The sequence below is a fragment of the Lissotriton vulgaris genome, chromosome 2_1, assembly GCF_964263255.1.
Source record: "Lissotriton vulgaris chromosome 2_1, aLisVul1.2, whole genome shotgun sequence".
Lineage (NCBI taxonomy): Eukaryota > Metazoa > Chordata > Amphibia > Caudata > Salamandridae > Lissotriton > Lissotriton vulgaris.
The window spans coordinates 150,281,231-150,305,303 of record NC_141687.1 but is presented as its reverse complement, the minus strand read 5'-3'; the positions used below and the strand labels follow the sequence as shown (position 1 = coordinate 150,305,303).

The 24,073-nt window shown below is 49.2% G+C and overlaps 1 protein-coding gene across 1 annotated transcript in view; it reads left to right on the top strand.

The window, feature by feature from the left end:
- GTF2IRD1 (GTF2I repeat domain containing 1) overlaps positions 1-24,073 on the top strand; it is a 993,687-nt gene that overhangs the window by 182,657 nt on the left and 786,957 nt on the right. Inside the window, exon 2 of the mRNA XM_086954598.1 lies at positions 1,252-1,356. The gene's annotated coding sequence lies outside the window, so the exon portion shown is untranslated. The remainder of the gene's footprint in view (positions 1-1,251; positions 1,357-24,073) is intronic.

Sequence of the window (24,073 nt, the reverse complement as noted above, 5' to 3'; positions counted from 1 at the left end):
GCCAGTTCTTCTCTAGTTTTCGGCATGTGCGCTTGGAGGACTGGAGGTCTTTGGTGAACCAGGTATCTTTCTTGCTGGTGCTGCTGTTGGAGGGGGTCTTGAGTGGAGCGAGGGTGTTGGCGCAGTCGTCGATCTACTGTCTAAGGTTGTGAGCAGCAATGTCGGGTCGGTGGCGTCGGCGGGTGGGCTCTGGGCAATGGTGGTGGTCAGCTGGTCTTTAGTGACTTTGCCACAGCAGCGGCGTGGCATCTGTTGGGTGCGGTGGTGCGTGGTGGGTTTCCTGAAGGTGAAATGGACGCATCAGTGGTCGGTGCAATGGGGTTTGGTGGTGTGGTTGAAGGGACGGCGTGGGTAGGAGTCGTCATGAGATGTCTGAGTCAGAGGTTGGCGAGGAAGTCGATCAGGGTGGTGGTGTTGGCATTGTTGTTGTTCTCGAGGTGGAAGTTCAAGTCCCCTAGGAGGATGTAGTCCGTGGAGGCGAGGAGTGGGTGCTGATGAAGTCGGCGATGGAGTCGCTGAACTGTGGTCAGGGTCCGGAGGTCTGTAGTGAAGGGTTCATCTGAGGGTAGTGTTGGGGTCAGTGTGGATCTGGAAGTGCATGTGTTCGGCGAAGTTGAGGACAAATATATTTTTTTAGAAGGGCGAATATAAACTTGCACACTTTTTTTTGCAAATTTTTCTGCTGCAGAGCTTTTTCAAAGGTGACAACTGTCGCAAGTTAGTGAAGTTGCAAAGTGTGTCACTGTCACAAAATATCTAAACCAGAAGTATAATTTTACACACCACTAGTTCTAATCTAGATGAATGCTTACGGTCAAAACATTGTGTGATTCTGGACACGCTGGTGCCCCGGTTACCCTGAGCAGAAGTTTGAAAATGAAAACCTTCATAAAAAATAGACTTGAAATGCAAATGAATAACAACATGACGTGTATTTATTACAGCACAGCCCTAACTGCGTTACGATTTATGCAGCCTAATGTGGTATGCAGAATAGTAGCATAATACATGGTCGAAGTGTTATCTAACGTACATATCTTCACTTAAATATTGTTTTAAAAAATACATGCTTCATTGAAGTTGACAATAGAAAGTCTACACCCCGTGGGGCACATTTTATGTTAACTGTATTTAAGACGTGGTATTTATGTCAGACGACTTATGACATCCTTCGGAAGTACCATAAATAAATGTATTTTTTTTAACGTGTTACTTTAACACCTTTCATACTTAGATTGGTTGATTTTGCAGGTATTTGCTCCGCGAAGAAAAACTTCTTCTAAGGTAGCTAGAAAATGAAAATGTAGCACTCATACGAAGATCGCAAACCTGCATCTGGCCTTCTCTTCCTAAAAGGTAGGTCACAAGATAACCAGGTGTCATTGAATATTGTGGTTGCATATAACATGTGTTGAGTCTTAGAGCAAGGCCGGCCTGCCAGCTCATACGGATCTGCTGTGTGACACGGGTTCATGCCTCATCGCATGGGCACGTGGTGTAAAGCCTAGGTGCAATCAGAATGCCAGCTGGCACCCCTTTCCAGCACAGGTGTGGATGCTCTACACAGCTCGGCTTCAATTCAAAGCACCAGGGGACAAAGGAAGTGGTGTGGTGTGGTGGAGGATAGCTGTGGCTCTTTTGACAGAGCAGGGGGTCCAAAGACCGTCATGGCCCGTCCTGCCACAAAGCCACACCCCTTCTCCCTCATACATTGAAAAGTCTTCTTAGGTTGGCCGGTCTGTCGAGGTGTATCAATGTGTGCTACATTGGAAATGTGAAATTGAACAGTCCATTTGATAGTTGGGAGAACACATGCAGACATAGGACTGGTCCGAGGATAATAACAAAGGTCCACGTCCACACAAACCGCAGCTCATTAAAGTTCAGCAAAGAACGCTGGCAAAATGGACACCTCAAAGCCTTAATGGTCCTAATAGCAATGATTCTGAGATGACCAATTAAGATGCAGAACGTAACATTTCTTAAATTACTCTTTTTACTACAATGTGCAATGAAACTGTTGTTCGGCTTCTAACTTAAACATTTTTTATAACTTCTGTTTAGTAGATTAAAGTAGTTTATCACATTGTACAGCACCACATTCTTATACATATGCCACGCAGTGCCAGGGAGGTGGAGGTCAATCTGATAATTACCACATTTTTGACCTAATTCCTTAGAGGGTTACACAGTTATCGTTGTGCCCGGGGCCTAGGTTAGACTGCACTCTCGTTCGCCGGTGACACTATTGTCACAGCCGCTGAAACGACACATATTCAATATTCATTTTCAATTTCCCTCATGTTCTTTTCCACTTCTAGGGACAGCCTCTACTTTCATATACTGTCTTCTCTGTCATCATGCACAAGTCCTAAAAAATAGAAGGGGGGGGGGGGGGGGGGCGCTGTCACCGGAAGTGACGTCACAACAGGAAGTGACGTCACGAAAGGTGGCTCCGATCTCGTCCCAGAGAGGCCAAAAAGGTGAAGTCCAGCTGTTTGGCAGGGGGGACGGCGTCCACCCTGTAAAATAGGTGGGGGGGGGTGGGGGACGCCGTCCACCCGCGTGGTGCCCCGACTCGAGCCCTGCATGTCTGTCTTCTAGTCCTTGAGAGTTGGCGCGGGTTCCGCCCCCCCACAAGCAAGCTCTGTTTCGCTTTGCCGCTGGATTCAATTTCGCCTGGGAGGCAGGCTTAGTCGATTTTTAAAAAGAGGACTGGCCGGGACACCCTGCCATTTACCACCACCTGTGCCTAAGGTTCAGTGTAATGATTCTAACTTTATTGAGTACGTTTATATGTTTTAGGCTACAAATGGAAAGGCAGTAGCAGAAAGAAGCATTCACAAAGTCAAAAGACATGCCTCCACAGTCCTAAGATGTTTCTTTTTTTGCAGCCATATGAAATTAACGGTGATAAAAAGTAAAAATTCCGCCATTTATAGGTGGTGTACATATCCTTGCAAAAAGATAAGTAAAAAAGGACCCATCACTACAATACATTTAAAATAAAACCTGAAATGAAAGATGAAATGAGAGCAGAGATTGTTCTACCAGGTCTAGAACTGAAATTGACTATTTTTTAAAAAGATTATGTGCACGTGTGCAGTGGAACGAAGCAAAAGGTGAATGAAACTTGAAGCTACCAAAGAATAAACAGGCAGAAAACCGAACCGCTAAACAGAATGACACTAAATTTGATAGAAAGATCTTGGTCCAGAAAGAGTGCTTTTTGTAATTTGGTGTAAATCTGTTCAGTAGTTTTGGAGTTATTGAAGTAAAAAAATGGTGTATATCTAGAAACGCGGATCCGGGCAGGTTCACAGATCCACATGCCAACAGCAAAGTTGTGATTGCCTGGGTGTTGGGTGTTTGGCTGAGTGCAACCTGAGAAGAAAGTGGCGGCCACCATTTTGGGCAGGTGTGTGTGTGTTTTGAATTTTTTGGAAAGATTGAGACTGGTGAGACTGCTAGAGCTGTTTCTGGGCTACAGCGAAAAAGGGCTTGCAAGTATCACGTTGAAAATGGTCAGTAGTTCCACAATACCTTGGGCTCTGAAACATCTAACACCTCCTGTAAGGGTTCTAGGCAGTATGTTCTGCATACAAACAACAATGTGGAAAGTGATTTTTTGTTTACATTTTTTTATTAAATTTTCACATATCACGCCTCCCCGGAAAAGGGGGGGGTAAGGCACAATGAAAAATGGATTACACATTATCGCACATAGTAGAGGGTTACATTTCAATGAACAGTAGTACATGTTGCAGTCCACTAGTGCCACACAGTCACTATCTTCTCCAGCTCGCCGTATATGGCAGGGCCAATAGCCTGTTAGACGGGGGCCTAGCAACCCTACACTAGGGCCCTCGACCCCGCGTCTATGACCTCGTGTGCCGGTGGAGTTGTGTGTGAGTATTGTCCCTGTGTGTGTCGTTGCAATTTGCAGTCCCGTGATAAATAGTTAGGGAAATGTACGCCGGTCTCGGAACCGCCGGCTTGCAATACGAGGGAAACATCTAGTCGTGGGGGGAAACTTTTCCTAGTGTATTATACAGTACTGAAAGTATGTGGTACCTTAGTCGGGGTCAGTGGGCATCGTACAAATGGGGAGATACGGGGAAATACGAGTCGCCGGGGACAGTGCAGCCTATCCTCAAGGGGGCCTATAGTCGGTTTGTCTCGCTGTGCGTGCGGGGAACTCAGGTGTCAGGCAATGGGCTGGGGTGACGTGGGGAGGCTTGAGTGTGCGGAGGAGAGGGATCCGGGACAATTTCCGGGGTAGTTTCATGCTGGAATTGTTTGAGTAGTTGTGCCCATTCTAATGAGATGGGGTTCTTTCGCATTCCCTTGACTTCCTCGTCCTGTAGAAGTTCCTCCTCGGCCGCCCCCTATTTCTTTACTGCTCCTATCCAGGCTGCTGCCGGGGGGCCCGCGGGGGCCCTCCAGTGCATTGCAATGGCTCTTTTTGCTAGCAAAAGGGCAAAGGATGCGAATTTCCACTGTAATTTCTCTGTCTCTTTCATATGGTAGGTGCCTAGCGTGGTAACTTTCCAGGATTCGACTTGTGGGAGGTTGACCAACATGCGAAGTGTCTGATATATCGTGGCCCAGTATTGCCGGAGGGAGGGGCAATCCCAAAATATGTGTTTAAAGTGCGCTGCAGACAAATTGTATCGTGGGCAATGGAATGGAGTGTCTGGGTAGTAGTGTTGAAGTTTGTCTGGCGTGAGGTAAGCCCGGTGCAGAATGTTGAAATGTATATTTTTAAATCTCGCATTTCTGGAGACTTTTTCTTTAGTATATTCTAAGGCGCGTTTCCATTCCGAATCATGGAATGCCCTGCCTATATCGTCCTCCCAAGTCTGTAGCAGGTTGCCTAAAGAGACGTTGGTCAGCTCCCTTATGGCTTTGTAGTGCCACGTCACAAGATGTCGTCGGGGTAAGATCCTCCGTGACATCACGGACGTAGATCAGCAGATCGTCTGCTACAGGGAGACGCAGTGCGTCGTCTCCGCGATTGGTATCCCCCAGGCTGTACCCTCCCCGCGGCCAATGGTTTGACTGCCAGTGTGAATAGAAGAGGAGAGAGTGGGCAACCCTGCCTGGTGCCTCGTTCTATTGGGAAGGGATCCGAAATCAATTTACCGAGTCTCACCCTAGCGGTGAGCTCCTTGTATAATAGCCGCGTGTAAACTAACAGAGTCTAACCATATTGTAGTGTCTGAAGAACGCAAACAAATGCGTCCACAGTAGCGTATCAAACGCTTTTTCTATGTCGAATATCAGTCATGCTGCTCTGGGGTACCTGTCACGGACACTGTCTTGGATGTGAAAAAGTCTCCGTAAATTGTGAAAGGTGTTGCGCCGGGGCACGAATCCGCACTGATCCGGATGGATTAACATGGGTATGAGTGGGCTGTAGCGGTCAGCTAGTATTTTCCCCAAGATTTTACAATCCGCGTTGAGGAGCGTGATGGGTCTGTAAGAGGAGGGGCGTGTGGGGTCTCTGTGTGGCTTTAAAAATGTAACCATAGTGGATTCCCGAAATCATGCAGGTAGAATCCCCATGACCAGGGCTTCTTCAAGTGCGAGAGCGAGTCGGGGCACCAGTTGAGGTTTGAATATGCTATAATACTCTAAAGGGAACCCATCCATCCCCGGAGCCTTCTTACGAGCAAGAGAACCTATGGCATGATTGATCTCTGAGGCCTTAATTTTCTTGTCTAGATCCCTTCGGTCCTCCGGGGATATGACAGGAAGTCTGTGCTCACCTAGGAATTTTTGCAAAGCGTCGTGCGGCGTTAGCGTGGGATTGTGATAAATTCCTGTGTAGTAGGTGCAAAATGTATTAAGGATACCGGTTTGAGTGTAGTGCATTTGGCCTGTGTCATCTGTGAGCTCTCTGACTGGTTGCGGAGTCGTGTCTTGTTTGGCCATCCATGCTAGAAGAGCGCCCGCCCTGTTTCCCTCCCTATGTGTGCGGGTTGCATATTTGCGGAAGTTGTATTTCCGTAGGTCCCGGAGTGTCTCTGCGTATGTCAGCTTTGCCTCTCCTATTTGTTCGGGGGGGACCCCGCCTTGGTCTGAGGCGCAGGAAATTGATGCCAGTGCTTTTTCCGCCTCATTTAAAGCCGATTCTAATGTTCTCCATACCCGCACTATTTGTTGGATGCAGTGTCCTCGTGCCGTGACTTTGTATGCGTCCCATTCTAAACCCCTAGTGGACGCGGAACCCCCGTGTGTGTGGCAAAAAACTTGATCAGTAAGGCACTCTTGTGTGGAGTCGCCACGTGGGAACCGGTGGGTGGGGTGGGCGCCAGCGCAATGTTACCACACGTGCGTCGTGATCCGAAACAGTGCGGCCTAGGTAGTCGGTGTGATGTATTGTGGATAGTATCGTAGGGGAGCAGAGGAATCTGTCTAAGCGCACCCTAAGGTCATGCGGGATAGAGTGGAATGAGTATAATCTGGTCGTTGGGTGCCGCGACCTCTAAATGTCAATCAGTGCCCAGCGCCCCACCCAGTTGCGGAAACCTTCAGTTTGTTTGTGTGCTGGGGAGCTCTGGGGGGGGGGGTTGATCTGTCAAGGAGTAGGTCCAACACACAATTGTAGTCCCCTCCCAGTAGCCAAGGGTTCACAGTGTAGCGGGCCGATCTTGATCCGTGTTTGGGGCATAGATGCTACCTAGTAGGATCGGTTGACCCTCTAGGAGGCCACTAATGAAGGCATAGCAACTACTATTGTCCACTAAACGGGTGTGTTCCTTGAAGGGCACTCCAGGTCTAATCCACACCAGTGCCCCTCTCGCGAAGGCCGAGTATTTTGTGGCACAGATGATGCCTCGCCACTTTCGTTCGAGATGGCCTACCTCTAGGTTTGTCAGGTGGGTCTCCTGTAGGAGGGCCACTTGCGCCTGTTGTCATTTTATGTATGCATATATGGAATATCGCTTAGCGGCAGTCTGCATTCCTCTAACATTCAATGTTATGATTTTAAGATCTGAGTGTAGTGACGTGGGTGTCATATTATAGCTGTGTCTTGTACGGAGCTTGTGGGCCCCTCGTGTCCTTCTCCCATCCCCAAACCCCCCCCCCTCCCCCGGTCTCCATGTTTCCCACCGCCCCAAAGGTCCCCGCTCAGACTGCGCACCGCTATTGCCATAAGGGAAGTGGTACTGTCACTAGGAAAATTATAACGATTGGGGGGAACAAAGTTCAACTTCGGGAAACAATCCCAACAGAGGGGACCTATTGAACGGGGCAATACGTCCAAACTGCAGAACATGTAGGCTTGTTTGTCTATTGTAGGGGAGGCGATGACCCGGTTCCCTCTCTGGCGCAGCCGGCTCCACCACCAAAGTGAATATGAGTTCGTAAGTGACTCCATAGGTAACTTGAGTGCTGCTGGAAGTTGCCGGAGGCGTGCGAGGTCAATCCGGTTGCTCCTCGGGTTCTGTCCATAGATCTGTCCTCATTCCTTTTATCCTGAGCCGCCTTGGGCCTATGGGGGCGGGATGTCGCTGATTTGGTCGTCTTGGTGTGAGTTGTCCATACACCCATCTATTGTTACATCAGCAAGTCCGAGGTCTGGTGTGTCACCCTTGGGGATGTTTGCGACCCTTCGAGGGAGACCCGAGCGTTGCTAGTTTCTTCTTCTGAGCTAAACAAGTGTGGACCATTGTCAACATCTGATGCTTCCTCCGGTGGGTCCAGCGCAGCCACCGCCTTGAGTGCTTTTCTGCGTTCCACCATGATCTGGGTGAGGTCCGGGGAGCCTTTCCCGGCGGGGTGGAATGGGTACTGAGTTGCGTAAGGGTGATCCTGCGCCTCTGGCCACGCGGCCGCCGCAACTGTGGATTGCTTTGTGAGCTCGCCGGTGTTGTGCGGGGCTGCGTGTGCTGCTCTACCCAGGTGTCTGCGGCTCTCGGGTCTGTGAAGAAGTGGGTGGTGCCGTCGTGGATTATTTTGAGTTTGGCTGGAAATAGGAGGGCATGTTGGATGTTCTTGAGCCGGAGAGCTCTTTTTACCGCCTGGAACGTGGTCCTCTTTTGTTGCACTGCCCGGGAGTAGTCAGGGAAGAGCATGACTTGTTTGTCCTCCACTTGTATTCTGCCGTGTGTCCTGGCCGCTCTTAGGATCGCATCCCTGTCTTGGTAGTGGAGGAGTTTCATCAGGAAAGGTCTTGGGGGTAGACCCGTCTTCGGTTTGCATGCCGGGACTCTATGCGCTCTTTCCACAGAGAAGAAGGGGGTCAGATCTGTGAATGGTGTGAAGGTGTTGATCCAGTCAGTGATGAACTGTATGGGGTCGGTCCCCTATGCCCCCTCCGGTAAGTTCATGACGCGGATGTTACTCCTGCGAGAGCGCCCTTCCAAGTCGTCTGTTTTGCTTTCTAGGGTCTTGAGTCTTGCTTGGAGGTCAGCGATGTCGCTGTGGTGTTGTTGCACCTGCGGGTGCAGCGTGAGGAGTTTCTGCTCCCCCTGAGACACTTTATATGACAATTTCCTATGGTCATCTATTGCTGCCAGCACTTGGTCACTATTCCCTGGTCCCTTGGTCCTCCCTCGGCGTGTTGTTCCCAGTCAGGTGGCTTTTGGCGGTGACCCAGCGTATTAATATGTACGTTTCTTGGGGGGGGGGGGGGAACCGGAAGGCACTGCCCAGGCCCCCTCTGGGCGGTTCCCGGGCCCCGCGCTGATGTTGGGGGGGCGATTGTCCTGTGGACAATGGCCTGGTGGCCCAGACAAGCGTGGATGCACGGCGCTGCTCCCGTGGGGGGAGGAGGTGCCCCTGGCCGCGCGGGCCGCCCTAGATATGCTGGGCCTCTGGGTTAGTAGTGCGTCCGGCGCCCGCTCACTTCCCCCTGCAGTGCGGCCCCTCACCTGGTGCTCACGTCGGGTGTCTCGCCTGGGGTCCGTTGTCCCCGACCCGGGGGAGTGCCTCGTCTGCCTCTCGGGTCAATGGCCGCCTCTTAGGGTGCAGGTGGAGTCTGTGCACTGGTGCTGTTCCCCGTGGCTAGACACGTCCTCGCTAAGGGTGGCAGTCTGTGCGTCTCCGGCGGTCGCGCTTCTTTCAGAGAGGGTCGGGCAGGTTGAGGACTTCTTCGGCGGGGGGATGGCCTTCTCCCGCTCCACGGATGACCGCACTCCGCAGCTCTCAGTCCCGCTGTGCTCGCTCAGCAGCTCCCCGTCACTTCATGGCCGGGCCCTCCTCCGTCGGTCTACATGCACACTTCGGTGCCACAGCAGCGCTGCCCGGTCACCGCGCACTTGTCAGTGCGCTGGGCCCACCAGCGCCGCTGATGCAACATGCAGCAGCCATTTTGCAGGGGATCCCATGGGCAGCGATCATGGCGTCCCGGGCCCGTTCTGGGCCGCCGTTTGCGGCTGTGACCGCCGCCGATCCCGCTCTGGGGGTTCCGATGGCGATATCCGTCCGTGAAACTGCTGTTACTTCATGGGAATTCCCGTGGTAGGCCTTTGAAGTGGGCTGGCTGCGGGAGCTTCAGAGAGATCTGTCTGCCATCTTAGGCGGCTAGGCCACGCCCCCCAACAATGTGGAAAGTGATAATGGTATATGAAGAAGCAAAAGTCTTCAAATGACTATGCTTGGCTTCAGTCGTTGTTTCTCTGTTGTATATGTTTAATTATGGTTGTGATTTGCCACCCAATATTAGTATGGCGGCATGGTATGGCCCAGTTGCAGAAAAAGGAAGCACCAAGAGGAATTATACAGGGTTTAAATAGCCCTCTGCATTTGTTGCCAGTTTCATTCTGTAAATCAATTTTTGTTTTGAGTGTTAAAGTTGCATGCCTTTGAAATTTGTTAATCGGACAATTGCAAATAAATTTACTTAGATGCAGAATATTCCCACTTCCTTTTTTCTCTGTTTAGCATCGTGAGGCAGAAGTGTTGGCTGAATGCCAGGCTGTGGACCTCGTCTAGCTGTGTAATTATTGTCTGATTAATGGTGCTGGCTGTAATTATTTCCTGAGTTGTACTCCGCTCCATGGAAATTCTTAGTTTCACCGCACCCATGGCAACTGCAACAGACGCCAATATAACTAGGTCCTTCAGCCATTGTCACTCAACTGTATGCCATATCCAGAGCGATGTATCTGTGATGAGCATAAGGTTTGGCACTCTAGCCTGAACTAATGGCATGTTTCCTGTATGAATAATGCTTTTGTCAGGCTGTGAAAGTGCAGTAAAGTAATGCTGGTGTGCTACATTCTCATTCCTGCTGTTATAAAATACCCCAAAAATACTGAAATTGCCAGGTGCGTTTTTTACTGGATGCGGTTTTACTGCCTCATTTAGCGCATGATTACAAATAACCATACCACAAGGTGCATTATTAATTGGGTGTGATAAATAATACCTATTACGAGTTATTGGCAAATAACATTCTAATTTTGGTGTTTAACATACCAAAATCTGCATGATACAGTAAATAGTGTATGCTTTTCACCTATTTACATTTGTCAGATTTAACTAGCCAAATTTAACAAAGGTTGAGTTATTTAACTCATCCTGTTTCCTAGCTTATGTAACAGGAAGTTACATTTTTATTAAGGACACAAAGGCAAGGATTATGCTATTCTTTCCTCATTTATTTTAACAGTAGCCATGTCAAGATTAACAAAAGACTTCATTTCCCACAACCCCTAGGGAAAGGAAGAAAAGTCCATCAGCCAGTCAGGAACCAGGATATCTCTTCAACAGCTTCTGTCTTCGCTCTCTCCCTCTTTCTTCATGCAACAAAAACCAGATGTGGAAAACCTTAATCCTGTTTGGAAGATTTCGATACTGCAGGAACCAACGGATCAACTTTCTGTCAATTGTTACCTCAAAGGGGGCCAAAATAATACAATTGGTACTAATACAATGCATTGGAAGAGACAGACCCCCCCCACCCCCCCAGCTAGAACATGTACTTCAGACAATTTGTCAACATAATACAAAACATAGTACTTTTATCCTCTGGTGGGCAACAATGTAAGAGCACTGTGTGGGCTAATCCTCTCCTCGTTGTCTTTAGTAGAATTGAAACTTTTCGTTACATAAGCTAGGCCATTTTTCATTCTATGTCAGGAACGGAGGCGAGGATTATGCTAGTTTAAAGCTTATCCACTACTAGAGCTGCAATTGAGGGGACTAGCTTGAAATAGAACCTTTTGAAGGTTAAATCTGAGGACCAGTCCGCTGCATTTAAAATATCCTTCCAGCGAGCTCCAAGTGCGAAGGCCTTAGACGCCATAGCTCCTCCGGTAGAATGTGCCCCGAACACTTTTGTGTCAATGCCAGCCTTCTTGCCTGGTCCGTCAAACCCATTGTGCAATGGTCGGGGAAGCGACCGCCTTATATATTGTTCCAAGGACAGTGAGCAGTTGCCGCTCTACATGGTGGCATAGCTCCTCATTTAAGGTCTAATTAGTCTTGATACAATGAACCATATATCGTTTTCTAGAACGTGCAAAAGCCAGGTTTGAAATCAGACATGAGTTACCCTTCATCCGTCTAGAAACATGGAAAGTGACCCCATCTGGGGTAAACGTCCTCCCCATAATATCTAAAGCTCAGACATCTGAGACCCGTCTTTAGGAGACTAGGCATAAAAGAGTGGCCAGCTTTGCCAACATCTGCTTTCAAAAAAGGTATATGTTACTAGGCCTGGGAAGGACGAGGGTCAGGAGTGTCTCGACGTCCCAAACAACGAATACCTCGGCTCCGGAGGAAGAGGCGAGCAATTCCAGACCAGGGGCTTTTCCCCCACTGGAAGGCTGGCTTGCGGAAATCGCTGAGGTAAAAGTGTTGATGATCTATAGGCCATCCCGTCATACTACTAATCAAGCCAGAAAATTCAAGATATTGGCAATGTCTGTATCATTGGGATCCAGGTCCCTTTGCTGGCACCAACCCAACTCTCGAGACCAAGCCAATCGGTAGCCTTTGACTGGACCATCCGCCTAGGCTCAAGAAACCAGGTCCACAGTGCTTTTAAAAAGTACTGGGACTTGCCATCGAGAACTGTAATCCTCTATGCCAGGAGTTGGAGGGTTCTCTTCATCGTTAGATGGTGGGGATTCCCAGAGAAGATGCGGACAAAGGGGTAGACGGATTGGAAAATCCTAAGAAAGCTCCATCAGAACTGGAAACCAAACTTACGTCTTCCACATCGGGGCCACTGCCACCAGATCCACCACCGGTCTGCAAGTTTGTGCAGTGAAACTCACTGTCAGGGCAAAGGGGGCGGGGAAACATTGCCTTTCTTCAGCGACCAGTCCTTAAAGAAGGCATTGGTTGCCACCGGGCAGGGATCCAGTCTCCAACGAAAGTACCAGGGTAGTTGACAGGGTAGGCAAATAGATCTATCGTGAATAGACCCCAGCGGTCCAAGAGGGCTTGGAACATGGACGGGAGCAGTTGCCACAGGCTCGTATCCTTGAGGTGTCCTGATTGCCAATCTGCGACCTGGTTGGCCATGCCCGTAATGTGTTCCGCCACCACCGAAACAAGATAATCGAGGCAATCATCCCAATACCTCTTGGCCAGATCTGAGAGGGCTCTGGTCCTCGTGAACCCCAGATGATTGATGTTACAGACTGCCTCTACATTGTCCATTTTTAGGAGAACACAACAATGCATGCGGTCCTTGTTCCAACACCTCTCAATGAAGGAACCCGCCATCAGTTCGAGGTAATTGATGTGCAGGGACTGTTCTGCGGCAGACCAGCCGCATCTGGTGGTTAACTCACCACAACCTGCACCTCAACCAGTGCCACTGGTACATGATTTGATCACGAGATTGGGTTGAAATCCGTAGATTGTGCTCTCATTCCAGGCCTTCGCATATGTTCGCAACCACCACAATTCACCCTTGACTTTAAACACTGTAGGGCCCTGAAGTGTAGGTGTTCAGGAACAATGACCGTAGTGAAGTATGACAGGAGGCTAGCTACTCTGACTATCTGCTGGAGGGAGGGGGACGGTTTGAACAGGGTTCTGCTTACTAAGTGTCTTATCTTGCCCATTTTCCTGGATGGAAGACTGACGCTTGTAGCCACCGAGTTGATCACGAAACCCAGGAAGGTAAGGGTTCGGGAAGGGAAAAGGGCGGATTTCTTGTCATTGATAATAAACCCAGGGACTGGAGAAGCTCCCCAGTTTTTCCCAGATGCACTGATAGCATGTGTGGGCATTGGGCCTTGAGGAGAATGTCATCCAGGTACACTATCATCCGTTTCTCATAGGCCCTTAGGTGTTCAACCACAGTTTAAAAAAAATGTGTTTATTGAGTCTAGTCTGCATCGAGAATATAACTAATAACAGATAGAAGCATTTACTTACATAGTATAGTCGTACATCACATAGCATTATTCATCATGTACATTGTTATATTTGCATCGTACTGCATCAGGGAGTAACACAATCTCAACAGCCTCTGCAAGGCACAGCAACACTCTGTGATGAGAAATAAAACCTTCTAACATTGCAATGTCCGCGTTACCATCATACTTTTTTATACATACCACAGTATTAAGTTGCTCCAGTCGACTCCCCATTGAGAACCCACCAGTATCACCATATATTCATCTGTCATTTTTGTTTATGTTCTTATGTGCACTCATCCGTCTGTGCATTTTGGAGGTATTGCAGCAGAGGCTCCCAGTAATCCCTAGGTCTGGATGCTTGTGGTTTGTTTTCCGAATAGATCTCTAGGGTGTCCTTGCAGTATGTCATGTCCTTGAGCCAGTCTTTGAACCTAGGGGGAAGCTTACTGCCCCACCTAAGAGCTACCCGTCGCTTGGCTAGCAGAAGCGGTACTGCCAAGAATTTCCTCCTGTTTGCTGGGGTTATCTTGTACATTCCCAGAAAGCACGCTCGTGGTGCGTTGGGTATTGTCTCGGGCAGCATGGTGGTTAATGCCCCGTCACTTCCTCCCAATATTTATGTATCTGTGGGCAGGCCCATGCTTTGTGTAGGAAGTAAGCCCCTAATGCCTCACACCTGTAACATTTTTCAGTTTGTCAGAGGCCATATTTGTGTAATTGGGACGGAGTATAATAAAATTGGTGTAGAAATTTAAAATGTATTAGCCGTATATTACAGTTAGGTGTTATCAATTACAGTTAGGTGTAGCTATAGTCCCAGTCCTGTTCACTTATAGTTTCTCCCAGCATCGTTTCCCATTTGCTGAGTGATTTATCTACTGAACCTTTTTGTTCTGCTTGTGATGTGTTGTACAACCGGGTGATCAGTTTCCGGAGACTAGGTGCAGTCAACAGTGCTTGTAGAGATAATAAAGTAGGCGGTTCATCCAGGAAGGACTCATATAAGTCCTTCATCGCTGCCTGTAAACGCATGTGAGCGGACCTGCTTCATTTGTGTGTTGTGTGTGCTTAGTGATGAGTCCTCTTTCTGAATAAAACTGCCAGTTAATTCGTACGCCAGAGAGGTGCTCAAATCGGATATATTCCCTAATAAGTGCGTTTAAGTATGTGTCCGGGTGTTGAGTAAAGAGCACTATGTCATCAGCATAAAGAGAGATGCTGAGTGGGGGGAGGTGAAATTGTAGTGCTGCTTCTGGGTGCAGCTGACGTATTTTACATGCCAGTGGTTCTACTATCAGCGTAAATAGGATAGCGGAAAGCGGGTATCCCTGTCTCGTGCCGCGACTTATACTTATGGCGTCCGACTGACGTGTGACAGTTTATCCTAACTCTGGCACTGGGGTCTGTATACAATAGTTCTATCTATTTTAGAAAGCACTCAGTTAAGCCCATCCTCCTTAGGACTGTTTGCATGTACACCCACTCAACGGAATCAAAGGCTTTCGCCACATCTAGTAATGCCGCTGCTGCTGGGGTGTAAGGGTCTAAGTGGTGATATAGCACAAAAATAGTGCGGAGGTTGTGAGTGGTTGATCTGTTGGGTGCGAATCCTGCCTGGTCTTGTAACACTTAAGAAAAGGGGGTGGGGATGAACAGAGTGTCTGAATTAAGCAGACCACTCTTACCCAGTCCAAAGATCAGGGCTTGATCCATCACCGTTATTTATCTCACTGCACCATCCCAGCTCAGAACCTGGCTATATGCAAATCAGTCTGTCCCTGGCCCAGTGCATCATGGGAACAGGGCAGACTAAACTACCAAGCCAATTCTTCACCAGAAAGGAGACAAGCTACCGGGGACCGGTTTCTGGCATTTCAGCCGTCTTCGGCCCGGCTTGCTTGAATCCTGATGGTGCAGTGAGAAAGGGACTCATGTCTGAGTATACCCTGCCACACCTACAGTGGCCAAAAACGATTAAGAAAAGGGGGTGGTGATGAACAGAGTGTCTGAATTAAGCAGACCACTCTTACCCAGTCCAAAGATCAGGGCTTGATCCATCACCGTTATTTATCTCACTGCACCATCCCAGCTCAGAACCTGTCTATATGCAAATCAGTCTGTCCCTGGCCCAGTGCATCATGGGAACAGGGCAGACTAAACTACCAAGCCAAATCTTCACCAGAAAGGAGACAAGCTACCGGGGACCGGTTTCTGGCATTTCAGCCGTCTTCGGCCCGGCTTGCTTGAATCCTGATGGTGCAGTGAGAAAGGGACTCATGTCTGAGTATACCCTGCCACACCTATAGTGGCCAAAAACGATTAAGAAAAGGGGGTGGTGATGAACAGAGTGTCTGAATTAAGCAGACCACTCTTACCCAGTCCAAAGATCAGGGCTTGATCCATCACCGTTATTTATCTCACTGCACCATCCCAGCTCAGAACCTGGCTATATGCAAATCAGTCTGTCCCTGGCCCAGTGCATCATGGGAACAGGGCAGACTAAACTACCAAGCCAATTCTTCACCAGAAAGGAGACAAGCTACCGGGGACCGGTTTCTGGCATTTCAGCCGTCTTCGGCCCGGCTTGCTTGAATCCTGATGGTGCAGTGAGAAAGGGACTCATGTCTGAGTATACCCTGCCACACCTATAGTGACCAAAAACGATTAAGAAAAGGGGGTGGTGATGAACAGAGTGTCTGAATTAAGCAGACCACTCTTACCCAGTCCAAAGATCAGGGCTTGATCTATTACCGTCATTTATCTCACTGCACCATCCCAGCTCAGAACCTGGCTATATGCAAATCAGTCTGTCCCTGGCCCAGTGCATCATGGGAACAGGCCAGACTAAACTACCAAGCCAATTCTTCACCAGAAAGGAGACAAGCTACCGGGGACCGGTTTCTGGCATTTCAGCCGTCTTCGGCCCGGCTTGCTTGAATCCTGATGGTGCAGTGAGAAAGGGACTCATGTCTGAGTATACCCTGCCACACCTATAGTGGCCAAAAACGATTAAGAAAAGGGGGTGGTGATGAACAGAGTGTCTGAATTAAGTAGACCACTCTTACCCAGTCCAAAGATCAGGGCTTGATCCATCACCGTCATTTATCTCACTGCACCATCCCAGCTCAGAACCTGGCTATATGCAAATCAGTCTGTCCCTGGCCCAGTGCATCATGGGAACAGGGCAGACTAAACTACCAAGCCAATTCTTCACCAGAAAGTAGACAAGCTACCGGGGACCGGTTTCTGGCATTTCAGCCGTCTTCGGCCCGGCTTGCTTGAATCCTGATGGTGCAGTGAGAAAGGGACTCATGTCTGAGTATACCCTGCCACACCTATAGTGGCCAAAAACGATTAAGAAAAGGGGGTGGTGATGAACAGAGTGTCTGAATTAAGCAGACCACTCTTACCCAGTCCAAAGATCAGGGCTTGATCCATCACCGTTATTTATCTCACTGCACCATCCCAGCTCAGAACCTGGCTATATGCAAATCAGTCTGTCCCTGGCCAAGTGCATCATGGGAACAGGGCAGACTAAACTACCAAGCCAATTCTTCACCAGAAAGGAGACAAGCTACCGGGGACCGGTTTCTGGCATTTCAGCCGTCTTCGGCCCGGCTTGCTTGAATCCTGATGGTGCAGTGAGAAAGGGACTCATGTCTGAGTATACCCTGCCACACCTATAGTGGCCAAAAACGATTAAGAAAAGGGGGTGGTGATGACCAGAGTGTCTGAATTAAGCAGACCACTCTTACCCAGTCCAAAGATCAGGGCTTGATCCATCACCGTTATTTATCTCACTGCACCATCCCAGCTCAGAACCTGGCTATATGCAAATCAGTCTGTCCCTGGCCCAGTGCATCATGGGAACAGGGCAGACTAAACTACCAAGCCAATTCTTCACCAGAAAGGAGACAAGCTACCGGGGACCGGTTTCTGGCATTTCAGCCGTCTTCGGCCCGGCTTGCTTGAATCCTGATGGTGCAGTGAGAAAGGGACTCATGTCTGAGTATACCCTGCCACACCTATAGTGGCCAAAAACGATTAAGAAAAGGGGGTGGTGATGAACAGAGTGTCTGAATTAAGCAGACCACTCTTACCCAGTCCAAAGATCAGGGCTTGATCCATCAACGTTATTTATCTCACTGCACCATCCCAGCTCAGAACCTGGCTATATGCAAATCAGTCTGTCCCTGACCCAGTGCATCATGGGAACAGGGCAGACTAAACTACCCAGCCAATTCTTCACCAGAAAGGAGACAAGCTACCCTGGACCGGTTTCTGGCATTTCAGCCGTCTTCGGCCCGGCTTGCTTGAATCCTGATGGTGCAATGAGAAAGGGACTCATGTCTGAGTATACCCTGCCACACCTATAGTGGCCAAAAACGATTAAGAAAAGGGGGTGGTGATGAACAGAGTGTCTGAATTAAGCAGACCACTCTTACCCAGTCCAAAGATCAGGGCTTGATCCATCACCGTTATTTATCTCACTGCACCATCCCAGCTCAGAACCTGGCTATATGCAAATCAGTCAGTCCCTGGCCAAGTGCATCATGGGAACAGGGCAGACTAAACTACCAAGCCAATTCTTCACCATAAAGGAGACAAGCTACCGGGGACCGGTTTCTGGCATTTCAGCCGTCTTCGGCCCGGCTTGCTTGAATCCTGATGGTGCAGTGAGAAAGGGACTCATGTCTGAGTATACCCTGCCACACCTATAGTGGCCAAAAACGATTAAGAAAAGGGGGTGGTGATGAACAGAGTGTCTGAATTAAGCAGACCACTCTTACCCAGTCCAAAGATCAGGGCTTGATCCATCACCGTTATTTATCTCACTGCACCATCCCAGCTCAGAACCTGGCTATATGCAAATCAATCTGTCCCTGGCCCAGTGCATCATGGGAACAGGGCAGACTAAACTACCAAGCCAATTCTTCACCAGAAAGGAGACAAGCTACCGGGGACCGGTTTCTGGCATTTCAGCCGTCTTCGGCCCGGCTTGCTTGAATCCTGATGGTGCAGTGAGAAAGGGACTCATGTCTGAGTATACCCTGCCACACCTATAGTGGCCAAAAACGATTAAGAAAAGGGGGTGGTGATGAACAGAGTGTCTGAATTAAGCAGACCACTCTTACCCAGTCCAAAGATCAGGGCTTGATCCATCACCGTTATTTATCTCACTGCACCATCCCAGCTCAGAACCTGGCTATATGCAAATCAGTCTGTCCCTGGCCCAGTGCATCATGGGAACAGGGCAGACTAAACTACCAAGCCAATTCTTCACCAGAAAGTAGACAAGCTACCGGGGACCGGTTTCTGGCATTTCAGCCGTCTTCGGCCCGGCTTGCTTGAATCCTGATGGTGCAGTGAGAAAGGGACTCATGTCTGAGTATACCCTGCCACACCTATAGTGGCCAAAAACGATTAAGAAAAGGGGGTGGTGATGAACAGAGTGTCTGAATTAAGCAGACCACTCTTACCCAGTCCAAAGATCAGGGCTTGATCCATCACCGTTATTTATCTCACTGCACCATCCCAGCTCAGAACCTGGCTATATGCAAATCAGTCTGTCCCTGGCCCAGTGCATCATGGGAACAGGGCAGACTAAACTACCAAGCCAATTCTTCACCAGAAAGGAGACAAGCTACCGGGGACCGGTTTCTGGCATTTCAGCCGTCTTCGGCCCGGCTTGCTTGAATCCTGATGGTGCAGTGAGAAAGGGACTCATGTCTGAGTATACCCTGCCACACCTATAGTGGCCAAAAACGATTAAGAAAAGGGGGTGGTGATGAACAGAGTGTCTGAATTAAGCAGACCACTCTTACCCAGTCCAAAGATCAGGGCTTGATCCATCACCGTTATTTATCTCACTGCACCATCCCAGCTCAGAACCTGGCTATATGCAAATCAGTCAGTCCCTGGCCAAGTGCATCATGGGAACAGGGCAGACTAAACTACCAAGCCAATTCTTCACCAGAAAGGAGACAAGCTACCGGGGACCGGTTTCTGGCATTTCAGCCGTCTTCGGCCCGGCTTGCTTGAATCCTGATGGTGCAGTGAGAAAGGGACTCATGTCTGAGTATACCCTGCCACACCTATAGTGGCCAAAAACGATTAAGAAAAGGGGGTGGTGATGAACAGAGTGTCTGAATTAAGCAGACCACTCTTACCCAGTCCAAAGATCAGGGCTTGATCCATCACCGTTATTTATCTCACTGCACCATCCCAGCTCAGAACCTGGCTATATGCAAATCAGTCTGTCCCTGGCCCAGTGCATCATGGGAACAGGGCAGACTAAACTACCAAGCCAATTCTTCACCAGAAAGGAGACAAGCTACCGGGGACCGGTTTCTGGCATTTCAGCCGTCTTCGGCCCGGCTTGCTTGAATCCTGATGGTGCAGTGAGAAAGGGACTCATGTCTGAGTATACCCTGCCACACCTATAGTGGCCAAAAACGATTAAGAAAAGGGGGTGGTGATGAACAGAGTGTCTGAATTAAGCAGACCACTCTTACCCAGTCCAAAGATCAGGGCTTGATCCATCACCGTTATTTATCTCACTGCACCATCCCAGCTCAGAACCTGGCTATATGCAAATCAGTCTGTCCCTGGCCCAGTGCATCATGGGAACAGGGCAGACTAAACTACCAAGCCAATTCTTCACCAGAAAGTAGACAAGCTACCGGGGACCGGTTTCTGGCATTTCAGCCGTCTTCGGCCCGGCTTGCTTGAATCCTGATGGTGCAGTGAGAAAGGGACTCATGTCTGAGTATACCCTGCCACACCTATAGTGGCCAAAAACGATTAAGAAAAGGGGGTGGTGATGAACAGAGTGTCTGAATTAAGCAGACCACTCTTACCCAGTCCAAAGATCAGGGATTGATCCATCACCGTTATTTATCTCACTGCACCATCCCAGCTCAGAACCTGGCTATATGCAAATCAGTCTGTCCCTGGCCCAGTGCATCATGGGAACAGGGCAGACTAAACTACCAAGCCAATTCTTCACCAGAAAGTAGACAAGCTACCGGGGACCGGTTTCTGGCATTTCAGCCGTCTTCGGCCCGGCTTGCTTGAATCCTGATGGTGCAGTGAGAAAGGGACTCATGTCTGAGTATACCCTGCCACACCTATAGTGGCCAAAAACGATTAAGAAAAGGGGGTGGTGATGAACAGAGTGTCTGAATTAAGCAGACCACTCTTACCCAGTCCAAAGATCAGGGCTTGATCCATCACCGTTATTTATCTCACTGCACCATCCCAGCTCAGAACCTGGCTATATGCAAATCAGTCTGTCCCTGGCCCAGTGCATCATGGGAACAGGGCAGACTAAACTACCAAGCCAATTCTTCACCAGAAAGGAGACAAGCTACCGGGGACCGGTTTCTGGCATTTCAGCCGTCTTCGGCCCGGCTTGCTTGAATCCTGATGGTGCAGTGAGAAAGGGACTCATGTCTGAGTATACCCTGCCACACCTATAGTGGCCAAAAACGATTAAGAAAAGGGGGTGGTGATGAACAGAGTGTCTGAATTAAGCAGACCACTCTTACCCAGTCCAAAGATCAGGGCTTGATCCATCACCGTTATTTATCTCACTGCACAATTCCCAGCTCAGAACCTGGCTATATGCAAATCAGTCTGTCCCTGGCCCAGTGCATCATGGGAACAGGGCAGACTAAACTACCAAGCCAATTCTTCACCAGAAAGGAGACAAGCTACCGGGGACCGGTTTCTGGCATTTCAGCCGTCTTCGGCCCGGCTTGCTTGAATCCTGATGGTGCAGTGAGAAAGGGACTCATGTCTGAGTATACCCTGCCACACCTATAGTGGCCAAAAACGATTAAGAAAAGGGGGTGGTGATGAACAGAGTGTCTGAATTAAGCAGACCACTCTTACCCAGTCCAAAGATCAGGGCTTGATCCATCACCGTTATTTATCTCACTGCGCAATTCCCAGCTCAGAACCTGGCTATATGCAAATCAGTCTGTCCCTGGCCCAGTGCATCATGGGAACAGGGCAGACTAAACTACCAAGCCAATTCTTCACCAGAAAGGAGACAAGCTACCGGGGACCGGTTTCTGGCATTTCAGCCGTCTTCGGCCCGGCTTGCTTGAATCCTGATGGTGCAGTGAGAAAGGGACTCATGTCTGAGTATGCCCTGCCACACCTATAGTGGCCAAAAACGATTAAGAAAAGGGGGTGGTGATGAACAGAGTGTCTGAATTAAGCAGACCACTCTTACCCAGTCCAAAGATCAGGGCTTGATCCATCACCGTTATTTATCTCACTGCACCATTCCCAGCTCAGAACCTGGCTATATGCAAATCAGTCTGTCCCTGGCCCAGTGCATCATGGGAACAGGGCAGACTAAACTACCAAGCCAATTCTTCACCAGAAAGGAGACAAGCTACCGGGGACCGGTTTCTGGCATTTCAGCCGTCTTCGGCCCGGCTTGCTTGAATCCTGATGGTGCAGTGAGAAAGGGACTCATGTCTGAGTATACCCTGCCACACCTATAGTGGCCAAAAACGATTAAGAAAAGGGGGTGGTGATGAACAGAGTGTCTGAATTAAGTAGACCACTCTTACCCAGTCCAAAGATCAGGGCTTGATCCATCACCGTCATTTATCTCACTGCACCATCCCAGCTCAGAACCTGGCTATATGCAAATCAGTCTGTCCCTGGCCCAGTGCATCATGGGAACAGGGCAGACTAAACTACCAAGCCAATTCTTCACCAGAAAGTAGACAAGCTACCGGGGACCGGTTTCTGGCATTTCAGCCGTCTTCGGCCCGGCTTGCTTGAATCCTGATGGTGCAGTGAGAAAGGGACTCATGTCTGAGTATACCCTGCCACACCTATAGTGGCCAAAAACGATTAAGAAAAGGGGGTGGTGATGAACAGAGTGTCTGAATTAAGCAGACCACTCTTACCCAGTCCAAAGATCAGGGCTTGATCCATCACCGTTATTTATCTCACTGCACCATCCCAGCTCAGAACCTGGCTATATGCAAATCAGTCTGTCCCTGGCCAAGTGCATCATGGGAACAGGGCAGACTAAACTACCAAGCCAATTCTTCACCAGAAAGGAGACAAGCTACCGGGGACCGGTTTCTGGCATTTCAGCCGTCTTCGGCCCGGCTTGCTTGAATCCTGATGGTGCAGTGAGAAAGGGACTCATGTCTGAGTATACCCTGCCACACCTATAGTGGCCAAAAACGATTAAGAAAAGGGGGTGGTGATGACCAGAGTGTCTGAATTAAGCAGACCACTCTTACCCAGTTCAAAGATCAGGGCTTGATCCATCACCGTTATTTATCTCACTGCACCATCCCAGCTCAGAACCTGGCTATATGCAAATCAGTCTGTCCCTGGCCCAGTGCATCATGGGAACAGGGCAGACTAAACTACCAAGCCAATTCTTCACCAGAAAGGAGACAAGCTACCGGGGACCGGTTTCTGGCATTTCAGCCGTCTTCGGCCCGGCTTGCTTGAATCCTGATGGTGCAGTGAGAAAGGGACTCATGTCTGAGTATACCCTGCCACACCTATAGTGGCCAAAAACGATTAAGAAAAGGGGGTGGTGATGAACAGAGTGTCTGAATTAAGCAGACCACTCTTACCCAGTCCAAAGATCAGGGCTTGATCCATCAACGTTATTTATCTCACTGCACCATCCCAGCTCAGAACCTGGCTATATGCAAATCAGTCTGTCCCTGACCCAGTGCATCATGGGAACAGGGCAGACTAAACTACCCAGCCAATTCTTCACCAGAAAGGAGACAAGCTACCCTGGACCGGTTTCTGGCATTTCAGCCGTCTTCGGCCCGGCTTGCTTGAATCCTGATGGTGCAATGAGAAAGGGACTCATGTCTGAGTATACCCTGCCACACCTATAGTGGCCAAAAACGATTAAGAAAAGGGGGTGGTGATGAACAGAGTGTCTGAATTAAGCAGACCACTCTTACCCAGTCCAAAGATCAGGGCTTGATCCATCACCGTTATTTATCTCACTGCACCATCCCAGCTCAGAACCTGGCTATATGCAAATCAGTCAGTCCCTGGCCAAGTGCATCATGGGAACAGGGCAGACTAAACTACCAAGCCAATTCTTCACCAGAAAGGAGACAAGCTACCGGGGACCGGTTTCTGGCATTTCAGCCGTCTTCGGCCCGGCTTGCTTGAATCCTGATGGTGCAGTGAGAAAGGGACTCATGTCTGAGTATACCCTGCCACACCTATAGTGGCCAAAAACGATTAAGAAAAGGGGGTGGTGATGAACAGAGTGTCTGAATTAAGCAGACCACTCTTACCCAGTCCAAAGATCAGGGCTTGATCCATCACCGTTATTTATCTCACTGCACCATCCCAGCTCAGAACCTGGCTATATGCAAATCCATCTGTCCCTGGCCCAGTGCATCATGGGAACAGGGCAGACTAAACTACCAAGCCAATTCTTCACCAGAAAGGAGACAAGCTACCGGGGACCGGTTTCTGGCATTTCAGCCGTCTTCGGCCCGGCTTGCTTGAATCCTGATGGTGCAGTGAGAAAGGGACTCATGTCTGAGTATACCCTGCCACACCTATAGTGGCCAAAAACGATTAAGAAAAGGGGGTGGTGATGAACAGAGTGTCTGAATTAAGCAGACCACTCTTACCCAGTCCAAAGATCAGGGCTTGATCCATCACCGTTATTTATCTCACTGCACCATCCCAGCTCAGAACCTGGCTATATGCAA